The sequence below is a fragment of the Cebidichthys violaceus genome, unplaced genomic scaffold (assembly GCF_023349555.1).
Source record: "Cebidichthys violaceus isolate CVI_PGR_0920_01 unplaced genomic scaffold, fCebVio1.0.p SCAF_1, whole genome shotgun sequence".
NCBI classification, from domain to species: domain Eukaryota; kingdom Metazoa; phylum Chordata; class Actinopteri; order Perciformes; family Stichaeidae; genus Cebidichthys; species Cebidichthys violaceus.
The window spans coordinates 5,056,280-5,070,215 of record NW_027176262.1 but is presented as its reverse complement, the minus strand read 5'-3'; the positions used below and the strand labels follow the sequence as shown (position 1 = coordinate 5,070,215).

The window sequence follows — 13,936 nt, the reverse complement described above, 5'->3', positions numbered from 1 at the left end:
GGTTGTGGATGGGACTGAGCCACAATCATGTGTTATCAGAGCTGTATTCAATCACTGTGTTCTCAGCCTGTGCTTTCTTGTGCTGCTGATTGCACAATTCAAAGGGTATTTTTTTCCCTCCAGTTTAAAGAGCCGTATTATTGCACAGTGCATCCTCTAAACAGTTTCCCATGTTAAAGCGTAATGATACTAATTCTGTTTTTACGGTCACCGGCTTTCATCACTTGACATTCGATGCATGCATATTACATTTGAATAACTCAATCTGCCTGCAGATCATAATTAGAATATCTCGGCCTTAAGTAAAGCCTTGTTCTTTCATAAAGCATCTATCACTTCCACTGTACTGAAATGCACATCTTAAGTAGATTTCTTGGTTGGTAACTACCCAAACTGATGTGTTTTCATGACCCCCTTGGAGGTGACACGTCATCATGAGTTTGATGAATGTATCCCTGAAGTTTGACTGACCCCTCTGGGCCTTTGACCTTTAATGGACCACACAGATTTCTAGTTGGATGGATGGAGTAGAGACATTAAGCAAGAGAAAAGGTCACTGGCTTAACACAACTATTCATCTAGCTGTAATAATGCCAACTGTTTACTTGGATTATGTGCCGCATCATAGGCATGGCTATGTTTGACAGCGTATCGTTATATCATCATTATGGATTTTTAATAGTTTGATTTATCACTTTTTTAAGTAATAATTAGGTCAATTGCTTTACTCATCACACTATATATTGATATATCTTTTTACTGATGTTGTAAATGCGAACAAACATCTCATGTTTACTTTTGAGGTGCTGTTAGTCTTTCAAACTAAATCTTTTAGAAGCATGTTTGCCAAGACATGAAAATATCTCAAATGTGATGATAGCCTTTCAACAAAAAGCATCATGCACTTTGATATGATTTTGAGTAGGATGTGCTTTCCTTTCACCTTGCACAGCAGCTGGATTCTCGCAATGTCAAAAGATCACACGAGAATTGAGGGATCACATGTCACACGATTTGTGTCCGATAAGCCAGAGCACGGACCAAAACAGCGTCCTGTGAGGAGCTGATGGCAGCTATGGCTCAGGTGTGTGTGAGAGACGACACGGAGAGACAAATGTTCGCTCTAAACAACGCCGCCAACAATGAGGTTAGCGTAGATCCTGCAATGGCATCATTTATATTAGAGCTGAACATAATTTTTTTTTTATTGAAAGAAGATTGGAGTACGGCACTGAAAGCTTTGTTTTTCGGCAGATGGTTCATCCAATCACCAGCCAGGTATATTTTGAAAAGGTCTGCCCTTTTCTAAACAGTTTCCAATGACAGCTTGTCAGACGTCAAACCATCTGGCGGGTCAGGTTAGCTTTCCTTGCCTGGCTCATGTTCAATTTGTCTTGAGCCTTTTCGAGATGCCAGTGGGCAGAGAAATGACCCTTTCTCTCTCTAATGCTGTTGCATTATGGAATAACCTCTGGTTGGGCATCGCAGAGGATTTTCACCAGCTTACTATTGATTAGCCCCTTTGTCCAATTCAGACTGAGACATTGTTTTTCATGCAGGTCTGAGTTGAGGCAGAACTGAGAAGTCAAGGCTCTCTGAAACACATCCCTTCTTTCAGACGGTGATCCTACATGATGAAGCAGCTTCCCCCTGCATATTGCTTTGGTTCTATGTGTGTGTATGTGTTCCTCTGTATCTTAACCAATCAGATGCGTCCGTGTCAGTTTGTTGCGTTACGGTTGGTAAGCTCACAACATTCAAATGACGCTGTTCATTATTACCTTCTCAGCTTTGATTGTAGTCTATGATAAAATCAAAACAACTATTAATCTTCATATATTCTTTTGTTTCTTCGTGCATCGACACACAATCTGCGACATGCTATTTTGACAAAACTAGATGATGATGTATTACAGGAATACAAATCTGAATTACAGTGATTGGTACCAGCAGAATGGGCACAACTACTACAGACCAAAACAAGTTGTAACTGATTGGCCCAGAGGCACTACACCTGGTGAATGACATGGACATGTTGCCTGGCAACTATGGTCCTGTGATTTAGCATCAGAAACCCTTCCCACAATTTTAGTTTTACAGTACAATGTTCTAGTACAGTCAATGATCTTTTGTGGTTGAAGAGCTCTCCCCTCATTTGAGACATTGACGAAAAACCTTTCCCGCCAAAACAACAGGGTGTCATCAGAGTCCAGGTCCAAATCAAATGTCTAAAATCATCCCTTGCACAAAGCTGTCTTGGTCTTAAGTAGGACAAATTTGTCATGCATTCTGGGGAAATCAAGACTTACTTTCAAGCTAAAAAACATGGCTGACTAAACAACCGCGTCACACCTCTCTCCACCAGCTCCCTTCACTCCTAAATACAATTTTAGATTTGTGGTGGGATTCAAAGGTTACAAGGGCATTTTACTGTAAAAAAAAAAAAACTTCCAGCACCATATAATCTCATTGAGAGCAGGCATGTTGCAAAGCTGAGATACTGTGGCCTCTTAATGTGGCAGGGCTCAGTACTTCTGCTAACCTGTCAGTCAGGATCAGGATGTTTCTTTTGAGCAAAAGACAACAACTGAAAATGTCCTCACTGTCACATATATCCAACAGGTTACTGCGCTCTCTAAACAACTCCAATACCACGTTAGCAAACCACAAATTATGAGCTAGGTTCTCTCTTGTCATTAAGTGCCATTGTTCAGCAGGTGTCACAGATTGTTGCCATGGAAACACAGGTCTTGGATCTGACTTAGCCAGGGAGGTAAGGTGGCCTTTTATATGTGCAATGTGAACACCCTATCCAGAGACAGATTGCTTTGTCCCTTCCGGGCTTCTGTAGAAACATGTGGTAACAACACGGGGGACTCTGTGAAGAAGATCTGCTCTGAAGATCTACTCAGCAACGAAAACCCCAATTTCTATTTTCATGTACACTACATAATATACATATTATACATAACACATATACATAATATTATGTTTCATTTCTGTCAATAGAGCACCTTAAATGCTTCAAACTGCCCCTTTAAATAGTTACCTAGATTAGGTGTTTCAAGTCTCAATTACCCCTCCTCTCCTCAGCGCCTTGATTGGTCCAACTTCCACCACCACGCTCAGTGTTTTTCACACTTAAATCTAACCTAATGAGACTCAAATAATGTCAGTTCAAAAAGCTCTGATAAAATGGAATAAAAACACAGTGGCCATATGCTGAGCTAGAAAATTGAGCAATAAGAATGCCTCGGAGGGGTTTGTTGTTGCTAAATAGCCGCAGGGCGACAATGTTGGTGTGTCCCTGTTTGCTTCCCAACGGAGATGATGCAAGTCTGGGGGGGGTTGTGCTTTAGCTAAGGCTGTTGTCCTGTTAACTGCTGCTAGTTGGGCTGGCCTAGAGCTGTCTAATGACACACACCCACCCACCCACACACACACACACACACACACACACACACACACACACACACACACACACACACACACCCTGATGTGGTCTGATGGGCTTCAGGGTGTTTTAACATCTTTAAAAGCCTTCAGGATCTCCCGGTTTGTGTGCGAGTGCAAGTGGATGCGTTTGTATCTGCGCTTGTGTGTTTGTGTGAGCGCACATGGCTGCATGTTATCTGTATGTTTGTGGGTTTCATCAGACAACTCAACGCAAACTTTCACAATTCCCCAGGACCTCGTCGAGTATGAGAGCAGTCCTAGTTATCTAATCTTGCAGGAGCTCACTGTGTGCAGGTACCATACAGCGATGCAGCCAGCTGGCTTGTGGATAAATTCCCAAATGTCTGGGAGACTGAACCACTTATTTGGGTCATGTCGGTTTGGGTGGAATGGAGATGTTCAAATGCTGAACTTTCGATGATCTACTGTGCTCATTTTTGCCTTTTGTGTGCTTAAAAATGTATTAAAAATAGTTTTTCACCAGAATTTGGCATTCTGTTTGAAAGCCTCCCGTAATTTGCGTATTTGTTACAGTAACTGTGCCATACAACTCCTCTGTGCATGGTTTACACTCCAAAAACCAGGTTGCCGTGAACTGAATAATTCAATGTTGAAGAGGGAAACGTTAAAGAGACATTTCTCCTGATAACAATGATATTGCAAACAGTTGCATCATGGCACACAACACTGTTTTACTCCTTCTAATCTTACAATACAACATTATCTATGTCTGCGAAATATGTGTCCTTTCACAAGTGCTTCAGAGCTGCTGTTGCCCTTAGTACTTTCAGCAGTTCGTATAGTAGTTTGAAGTATTTAAAACAAACTCATTTCAACATTTTTGTACACATTTTCTGTTTTTAGAAGTTAGTTTTTAAGTTAGAAATTAGTGGTTGGCTTCATGACACATTCAAAGGCCTGCTTTGGTTTAAAAAAAAAGCATTGAGAAATGACTGGTGGAATACAAAATAAACTAAAAAGCACAAAAAAACCCGTTCACTAAGCATTTTCATGGCAGCTGCTTTTTCACCACAAATTTTTAGGCCAGCCATTTGTATGCTCGCTTGGCTTGTGAGAATTAATGCTACAGAAAACTGCCAAGGGGACAAATGTAATTGTGGTGTAGGTGGAGAAACCCAAGTAAACATTAAAGCATTTCAGCACTTACTAAAACCACCAAAATGTGTGTGTTATTATCTCTGAACTGCTCATTGTGTGTAAGTAATCACATACAATGATTGTGCGTCATGCTCGGAATGTCATCATTAATCTCAGAATAATTCAGCATCTACATGTAATTATCTGAAATTGAAATGAGAAAACATGTCCTGCAGGGCTTCTGCATTGCTGGTTTGTGTCATTACAGAACAAAGAGATTGTGCAACAAAGGGCAGACGAAACGCTGCAAAGAGCTCACAGTGTCTTTCTTGTATTAAGAGTGACAAGTTCCCCCCATCACGAGCTGAAATCTTGGCAGGAAGTTCAAGGACTGCCTTGTTTGCAAGCATAAGGAGAAAATACAATGGATGCTTTTTTTTTTGGTGGAGGGAAGGCGCATTCTCACTTAATAATTTATTTTCCAATTTCTTGTTCGACAAAAACCTTGGTCTCTAGCGTGTTTATCATCCAGGGCAAGGGAGAGACACAGTCCGCTACAACCCAACAGGGAATGCACTTACTGTTAATAACAATGCCCGGAGGTGGGATATAGAAAAGGATGTTCTATTCCGAATCTGTTCTGCAGCCTTAGGACATTCAGAACATTACTGTAACTATTGTAAAAGTACACTGCATGTTTAGATTTTTACATACTGGTACAGTCTACCTCTGTTTGGGAGATTAGTCTGAATGCTGCCGATGTGATGAAGACTGAGGCAGATCAACACAGAAAGTTCAACCTTTCTTTTTTTTTGCATCTAACATCGTGTGCAACATCTGACTTTTCTCTCGTCCATATGCAAATGTTTTTTTTATTGCCTATAATTGCTGGTTATAGTGTTTATTACCTGAATGAATGGTACTTCCCCATAACCATATGAGCCATGTGTTTAAATTGCATAGAAACTCTTAAATGAAATGAATTATGATCAAACACATTGTAAGCCGTTTGATTCTGCAACCTATGGAGACCCACAGTATTCAAAATCTGATAAAAGAATTACATAATGAAAAATGAAAAAGAGTGATATAAATGACATAATAATTGACAATAGTTAAATCAATTGTAGGTTCATTATACATAAAAACAATAGTGAAAATACCCCTCACAATTTGAAAGGCCGAGGCGATGTCATCAAACATCTTGTTATATGACCAACAGTTAAAAATCCGAACATTTAATTGATAATCATGTAATGAGAAGGAAAAGCAGTAAATTCCTCAATCTGCAAAGCTGAACACATCAAATGATTTAAATGATTAATCAACTTTCAAAGTAGTTGCCTGTTAATTCTCTGTTGATCGACTAATTGATTAATCGACTCAGCTTTACTTTCCAGTAAATCACATTTAATTTTACCGAGCTGTTTTTGTAAACGTATTTGGTTGTTTCACACTTTCAGGATCACAGCATGCAGTTAGACCTGTATTCATTCCTTTGATTATTTATTTAGCTTTTAACTTTTTGTGTCTCCATATACAACACTGTGTCACACCTGTATGTCAAGCTGGGTTTTTGTCCTGTCTCCACGTTTGTTTTGTGACTTCCTGTTTTATTTTGGAAATTAACGCTCCTCTCGTTTCAGGTTCCTTGCCCTTCCTCATGTGTCACCAGTCTGATTGTCTTCCCTGATTCCTGATTGTGTCTACCTGTTCACCCACTTCCCTCATGTGTACTTATAGTCTGCGTCTCCCCTTGTCCTGTGCCAGTGTGTCATGTCCTTTCGTCTTGCACACCCGCCTTATGCGATTATCAAGTCCAAGTCATAGTTTCCTCGGTTCCGAACCTTGTTATAAAGTCCTTGGTTGGCCTTGTGCCGTTTTTTGCTTCACAGCCTTTTTGTTAGTGACTGATTATTTTCTTGTTTCCTCGGTAAGAGAGATTTTGGTTTTGCCTTTTGCCTTTTCGACTATTCAGCTCTTCGAGTTAAATCAGAGCATTTTTACTTGTAGTTTACTACCTTCCTCGAATAGAGATTTTTGGTTTGGCTTTTGCCGTTTGACTTTGCAGCTCTTCGAGTTAAATCAGAGCATTTTTACTTGTAGTTTACTACCTTCCTCGAGAAGAGACTTTTGGTTTGGCTTTTGCCGTTTGACTTTGCAGCTCTTTGAGTTAAATCAGAGCATTTTTAGTTCTACTTTGTTATTTTCTTCTTTCCTCGCTAAGAGAGGTTTTTGTTGGCTTCCCGTATTTAATATTGCCCAGCTCTATTAGTTTAGCCAGAGCATTTCCCCGTTCTTCCCTCTTCGGAGGAGTTTTTTGTTTCCAGGGATTTCCCTGTGTTTTTTTGTTGGAAATAAAAGATTGTCAACTGAACCTCTACTCTGCGTCCGAGTCCTCCTCAAGAGCTCCCTTCGTGACACACTGCAGATTTTAAAATACAGAATATGAACGCCGTACTCATCTTTTAACATGAAGTCAATATTGCAGTAATCATTTTGAATATATGTATCTAACCTGATCAGTACAAGTGTTGGCCAGGAAGAGAGGCTTTATATTGTAGGTGTGGCCTCAGCTTCTCTTGGCTTTCTCTCTCATCCTCCCTCTCTTTTCTGTCAAACACACACACACACACCCACCCACACACCCCGATTTCATCTTGTCTCCCTCCTTATTCTAGTGTCCTCCTCTTTCTCCACCTCATCTTTCATCCCCCTCTCTCACAGACAATTTCTCCCTGCCTCTTTTTTTTTTATTAACTTCCTCCTCCTCCTCACCACCCCATCTTCAACCTCCCTTCTCCCTTCTCGTTTCTCTCTCTCTCTCTCTCCCCCCCCCCCCCCCCCCCTCTGTCTTTTGACTGGCTCTCTCTGGGGGCGGATGTGTCTCTGTGGCCCTCTGCAGATCTGGAAAGGACATCCTCTCAGTTTAATTCAAGTCAACCCCGGTCTCCTGGTGCTCCAAGACGCAGCATGTGTGACAGCTCTACAGAGACAGCCAGAAGGAACAGACACGTCTCATCTGCATATACGTGTGTGTGTGTGTGAGACAAAAAAAAAGAGTGAGAGAGAGAGAGAGAGAGATAGATAGAGAGAGAGAGAGAGAGAGAGAGAGAGAGAGAGAGAGGTGGAGGGGTGGGGGCACCGTGTGTTTCAGCCAGGCATCTTTCAACAATTCCCCGCTGACTGAAAGAGTTAATTTCACCCTGGCAGCAATCATAGCCGTCTATAAATCTATGATGAGAGGCTGCTATCTTGATTACTCAGTGCTAATTCAGCTCACACCAATTAAGGAGGTTTGGAGTGCTATCTAAATTATTACATAACATATGCTATGTGCTCTAAGCCTGTTGGAGAGAAATAAAACTATGATCATGACGTTATGGAACGCCGCCTATTCTCACAGTTTGCCTAGCACCCACCTAGAGTCACGCTGCCAGTGTGAATATTGCATGTAAGAGCATTTAATGTCATGGAACATGGTTATATACACGGCAATACAATAAAGCCCCATAAAATAAAGCCCAATAGAACAAACTCAAATGTGAAAACAGAGTTAAATCAATAGCTCTCTGCCGCAGTCTCAACAATAATAGGTTAGCTTTAGAAAAACAAAGGAAAAAAAGGAATGGAAAATGTAGGATTCATTGCGGAGCTGTTCTATTGCATTTCATCACGTTGTGAGTTAATGCTGTTATTTTGTGTATATGCTCTCAAAGACAATGCTAATATGCTGATGCTACACAGGTATACAATTTAACATGTTTATCATCTTTGTTTAGCGTGTTAGCATGCTAACATTTGCTAATTAGCACTAAACACAAAGTACAGCTGAGGCTGGCGGGATGTCATTAGTTATAATATTCAGTCATAAATCAAAGACAGACTAAAATTGACCTGATGATGCCACTAGGTGAAAAGTGAGAGGATCACCAAAGAACATGAGGATACATCCTCTGGGAACCATGAATGTCTGTAAAAGCTTTTGTGTTGAGATATTTCATGGGTTGAGTGGTTTCGAACTACTGGAAAAGGATTTATACTCTGTGAATCATAAATATCTGTACAAAATTTCACTCACTAGAAGCCAAAATGTCAACCTCATGAGGGTGTTAGAGGTAAAGTCTGGAATCAAAGTCAGGAGGATTTGTTCTTGGGTGACGATGAATGTCTGTAAAAAATACTGCATGCTGCATATTATATACTGTACATGTTGGTATATCCAAGAACTACAGTGCATCTATGTCCTGACTTTTAACAAAAGCATAATTTTCATCTCATTGTTATGCTTTTGCATCATCTGTGAGAAAATGGTGTAATATATACAAAAGTTGAATATTTGGTGCAGTGTGAGACATAGCTATGGACCGGTGGTGTGATCCCAGGGCACCTTGGCTTATGTAAGACGTATATATATCTGTGTGCTAACCTGTCTTACTTTCAGCTGTGTTTGTTCGCACTGGGAAAAAGGCAATATGAGAGTATAAGGTTTAGATTCATCTTACCCTAGGCTTGCCAATAAGAAATCATGATATTTTCTACTCTTTGGTAGTGAGGAGAAAACAGAGCCTACAAGCGATTTAACAGCCAAGCCTCTCTTACACACTCACACACACACACACACACACACACACACACACACACACACACACACACACACACACACACACACACCTCACTATCTCATCATTCGCTGCCTCCACACCTTAAGATTATTTCCTCGGATTTGTCATCAGCAGCGTCGGATCTTGAGCTCTCACACCTTCCCCCCTCCCTGCCTTCCTCTCGTCTCCCAATCTTCTCCCCTATGCTCCCGTGCACTGTGCCCACATATATATCAACCTCTAATAATATCGGAGGCCAGGGGGTCCGCATGTAGCCGGAGTAAGTGGATCTGTCAGATCATTTTGCCCCTGTCTTCCACCTAATTCCTCGCCTGGATTTCCTGGTGAAAATGGACTATATATTGGACAAGCAGCGAGACAGGAAGTAGGAAGATATCCTTGATAGAGGGAGACAGAGAGTGAGAAGTGGGAGGAGGTTTCACCGGCATCCTCCTTTTACCTTAAGTAAAACATCCTTTGATGCTCACAGAGTTTTAATTTTAGCTGCCTTGTAGGAAAATATAAGAAATATATATAAGGCATCCGTGCTTGTGACATTGAAAACAGAACAAAGCAAGATTGTCAAGGTACATATATATATTTGAAAAACATCTCTGGATATAAATACACTGCTCCTAACAAAGGAATTACAAATTTGCATTGATCGGTAGATGGAATACTGATTATAAACTTCTTCATTGCTGTTCTGGGAAAACATCAAATGCATATGAATGCGTCCTGGCCAGTTATATGGAAATGTGTTCTGCCACAACAATGACAACAATAGGTTACTCACAAGCAGTCCTTTGCCCGTCTGCAGCAAGCACAGGCCACTCCTCCAGCGTATTCCTTTCCTCCTTGTGTCGTCGGATACTGTCACAACTCTTTGTCTCAAGCCGGCCTTAATCGGTGCCGCCTGGCGAGCAGAGATGTGTGCCGTTGAAGGTGGTCTAAGGCAGCGGGGAAGCTGTGACCTCCAAACTCTCCCGACAGTTTCACGTCCTCAGGGCCGGCCCCTGGAGAAACAAGAGCACGAGAGAGATGCGAGTAAAGAATGGGCTTCCTCTTCCCAATACAATGAGGGGCATTGAAGAAAAGGGAATGAGCAGGATGGCAGCTGGGAGGAGACGCTGCCATACTATAACAGCAGACGGGTCATTCCCAGTGCCTCGGTGACGCGATTTGTGTTTGCATCTGGACAGCTGTCGGGAGAGTTAATCATTGTGTGTGCGTCTGAGGACACTGGGGAGGTATAGTTACAAGCTGCTTGACAGACAGGAAATTGATGAGATTTTTGTTTTGGCCTCCATGGGGTGTGCCTATTAGGACTACACCCATGTAGCTGACTTCAGCTCCATAGTTATTAAAGTATTTCACATATTCGTCACACAGACACAGAACAAAAACAACCTGGGTAGCCTTATTAAATATATATATATATATATATATATATATATATATACTTTCCTGTGTTATTAATTAGTTTATTTTACCTGCATCCTGGGGGAAAAATGACAGAACGGCAAAGAAAAAACTTGCTAAAATATGGCCAGATGCACATCTATACACAAATTTGACAATGTATTCAGCCTGCCAGCTATTAATAGCCTCCTTCGTCTTACACGTGCCCTCTAGGGAGTGTCATCTCAAAACGTCCATTTGGAAGAAATAAGACAAACACCAGACGCAGTTCTCACTCACTCCACCACAACTCTTCTCCCCCAGCTGCCGCGCTACATTATTGATGAGACTTCCTCTGTGCGCCTCTTCTGCCACAGTTCTGGTTGTGCTCGCCTGTGGGCAGCCGCAGCGGCTGCAGAGGAGGACCGGCTGATGCAAAGTGCGGAGAAATGAGACAAGGGTCGAGCACATTAAGAGCCGATTTGACAAGATGCGATGCAGAGGGCGCGCAGTGTCGCAGGTTTGTTATTGGTCTAATCTAAATTCAATAGGGTTGTCATAGGGGAAGAAAGTAATTATCGGAAATCCATGGGGAATACCCCTTCTGTAGATCCAGCTGACTCGCTGATTCTCGACCTGAGCCAGAGGATTTTAATTCAAAATTACTAGCGATGGACGAATGAAGCTTTCTGAAGCAAACAAGTTTGTCAGGGACGGTTCACTGTTTCGAAGCATCTAATACCAAAACGGCAACATCTCCTGGCGAAACCCTTGGTATTGCATTGTTATGAATGGATTGAAGCAGTGGTCCACAGCGATTGCCTGCGCCCACGAAGGTCAACACAGCGCGGGTCAAAGTTCAACAAATATGAATTTTTGCCGCACCCTTGGTGCTCTGAGCACAGCAGACATCCACACAGAGCCGTTGCTACACGCACAATAATTGAGGAGACGCGTGCAAAAGCTGTTTTTCCCGGATAATGTGAATATGCCATCACATATGTGTACAATACATCTAAAGCTTGGCCACACAAGTGACAGTTATAAGATTTAAGCAAACACTAGAAAATAGTGTCAGTAGCACCAGAAAAGAAATCATCATGTACACAAACACACGTGTCATTTAGAGAGCAATATTTACTTGAAATGCATTTTAAATTGATGTGATTAATATTTCAGTGATGTTGACTAACATTTTGAAATGGTCTTTATCTTTAATGTAAAACTGTGTTTTCAAGTGAACTCCAGAATGCTTCGGGTCTGATTTCACACATATACCACAGAGACATACACACTCCTCCACCATCACGCCATGTTTGTTTTGCTCTGACATGATGGAGATTGAAAGACCTGTTCCAACCTACACCTCCTGCATGGCAGGGAACAATACATCACTGCATCCCCCCTCATGGTTAGAGGCTCAAAAGCATGAAACTGTGTCAGGTTAAATACAAAAAAAAATCGGAGATGTGTTATATAAACGGAATTGTGGGCCGTGCATAAAAATCAACATAAAACAAAAACAGTATCAATAGTCCGCATGAAAGTATTCAAAGCACACAAAACAGCAGAATATAATACTAACAGACCAGATTTTAAGTCAGAGAAACTCAAAAATAGTGTGTTTCAAAACAGTTAAAGGACACCGAGTTACTCAGCAGGTAATTTCCGTGCCGAGGGACCGTGATGGAAAAAGTTCAAACAGCAATAATTGTGAGCTTAGACTGTAGAGCGACCAAAGGAGGCCAAGGATCTCAAGCTGTGCCTCTGCTCATTGGGGGTTAATAGCTCAGAGATAAAACCAGGCACCAGCCCAAAATGTGTCTTTTGTGCCACGCGTAGCTATGGTTACTAAGCTGAATATAAATCGGCTGCTGATGGGAGGTGTGATACGGTGTGAGCAAAGGATAGTGATAGTTTTCAAGATACGCTTTTTAAATGAGGATGGATATTAAGTCATTTAAATGTTTAAATCCAGACTGATAAGTTCCTCCCAAAACTCCACACCTGCCTATCTGCCTCAGGCCGTTTCTGGCTCATTTGTATAATAACATCAATATTCATGAGCTACAAATGGGAGTGGCCCCCCTCTATTCAAAAAGACGGCTTAAAGCAGAAGTCTCTATCTACGAACCTAACTAAGACCCTAAAAGGGAAGATTTGTTTTTCTTAAACAAAAAAGTGACTGAAGATACTCCCAACTCATTTTCTTTTCATGTTCCTATACAATATATTTTATTATATAGATAATCCCTGTGATTCAGTTCTCTCCATGGGATTGTGATGTATTAAATAAATGTATCCATCTGCGATGCACTCAGAAACTCCTTCCCGACTTGACGGAGTCAAAGCACAAACATCGGATTTCAGAGTGTGTTGACTGCAGCAGGCGTCTCCATTCTGTCCCGTTCTGCTCTATGACCAGACACCGAACACTTAAACACACACACACACACACACACACACACACAAACGTGGACGTGTGTGGGAGCCCGCAGACATGCACACACACACACACACACACACACACACACACACACACACACACACACACACTTCCAGACTTCCAGACAAGCTCATACTGTGCGGCGAGCTGTGGCTCTGACGTGGGCTGACCACTGCGACTGCGATCATTCTGTGCGTCAGTGACAGTGACGGATGGAGGACAAAACATGAAGACGGAGGATTGGATGGAGGGAGCAGAGAGAGTGAGAGAGACCAGACGAGGTGGTGTTGGTATTGATTGACTTCAAACCTGCTGATGCAACCCATCAGAATAGAGATGGACCGATGTTCTGTATGTGGGCTACACACAAACGCACCATCAAGAATCAATGCTTCTTCCTGCAGAGGTTGTCTTGCAGGAAGAACTCAAGACACAATAAGGTGTAAAAATAGGAACCTTCTCTTCCTTTATGCAGTTTTGATTGGGATATATATTTCTATATCTACAGACAGCTGCAACGTTTTTGATATATTTTCTAATCTATCTCAGGGTCTGGAGTAGAAGCTGTAAGAGCCCTGCAGGGACAATCCTTTCTAATTGTGCTTCCACCTGATGGACCCGACGGGGGCCATCTGCAGGCCATCAGAATAAAACACAGGCACACACTGTTAAGGTATATGGATCAACAACAATATATACTTCAGTGCACATACAGGCTCACTTTCCCGAGGCAAGAAAGGCAACCGCTGCACTATGGCAAGGGAGAATCACATTATTATTTTTTGCAGAATTCACTATAGTTACTGCTTTTATGTGTATCTTTGTATCCTTGGAGGGTCAGACCTTTGCTACATTGCAGTGCAGAAATTCTCCAGACGTATAATAATCCCATCACTGATAGTAATCTTCTTCTTTTAAAGCATGAGTGATC

At 41.7% G+C, this 13,936-nt stretch overlaps 1 protein-coding gene across 3 annotated transcripts in view; it reads right to left on the bottom strand.

The window, feature by feature from the left end:
• The window catches only part of LOC137870238 (galactosylgalactosylxylosylprotein 3-beta-glucuronosyltransferase 1), a 72,479-nt gene that overhangs the window by 27,495 nt on the left and 31,048 nt on the right, over positions 1-13,936 (bottom strand). For all 3 annotated transcript variants that reach the window (XM_068707285.1, XM_068707294.1, XM_068707304.1), the window contains exon 2: positions 9,955-10,174. The gene's annotated coding sequence lies outside the window, so the exon portion shown is untranslated. The remainder of the gene's footprint in view (positions 1-9,954; positions 10,175-13,936) is intronic.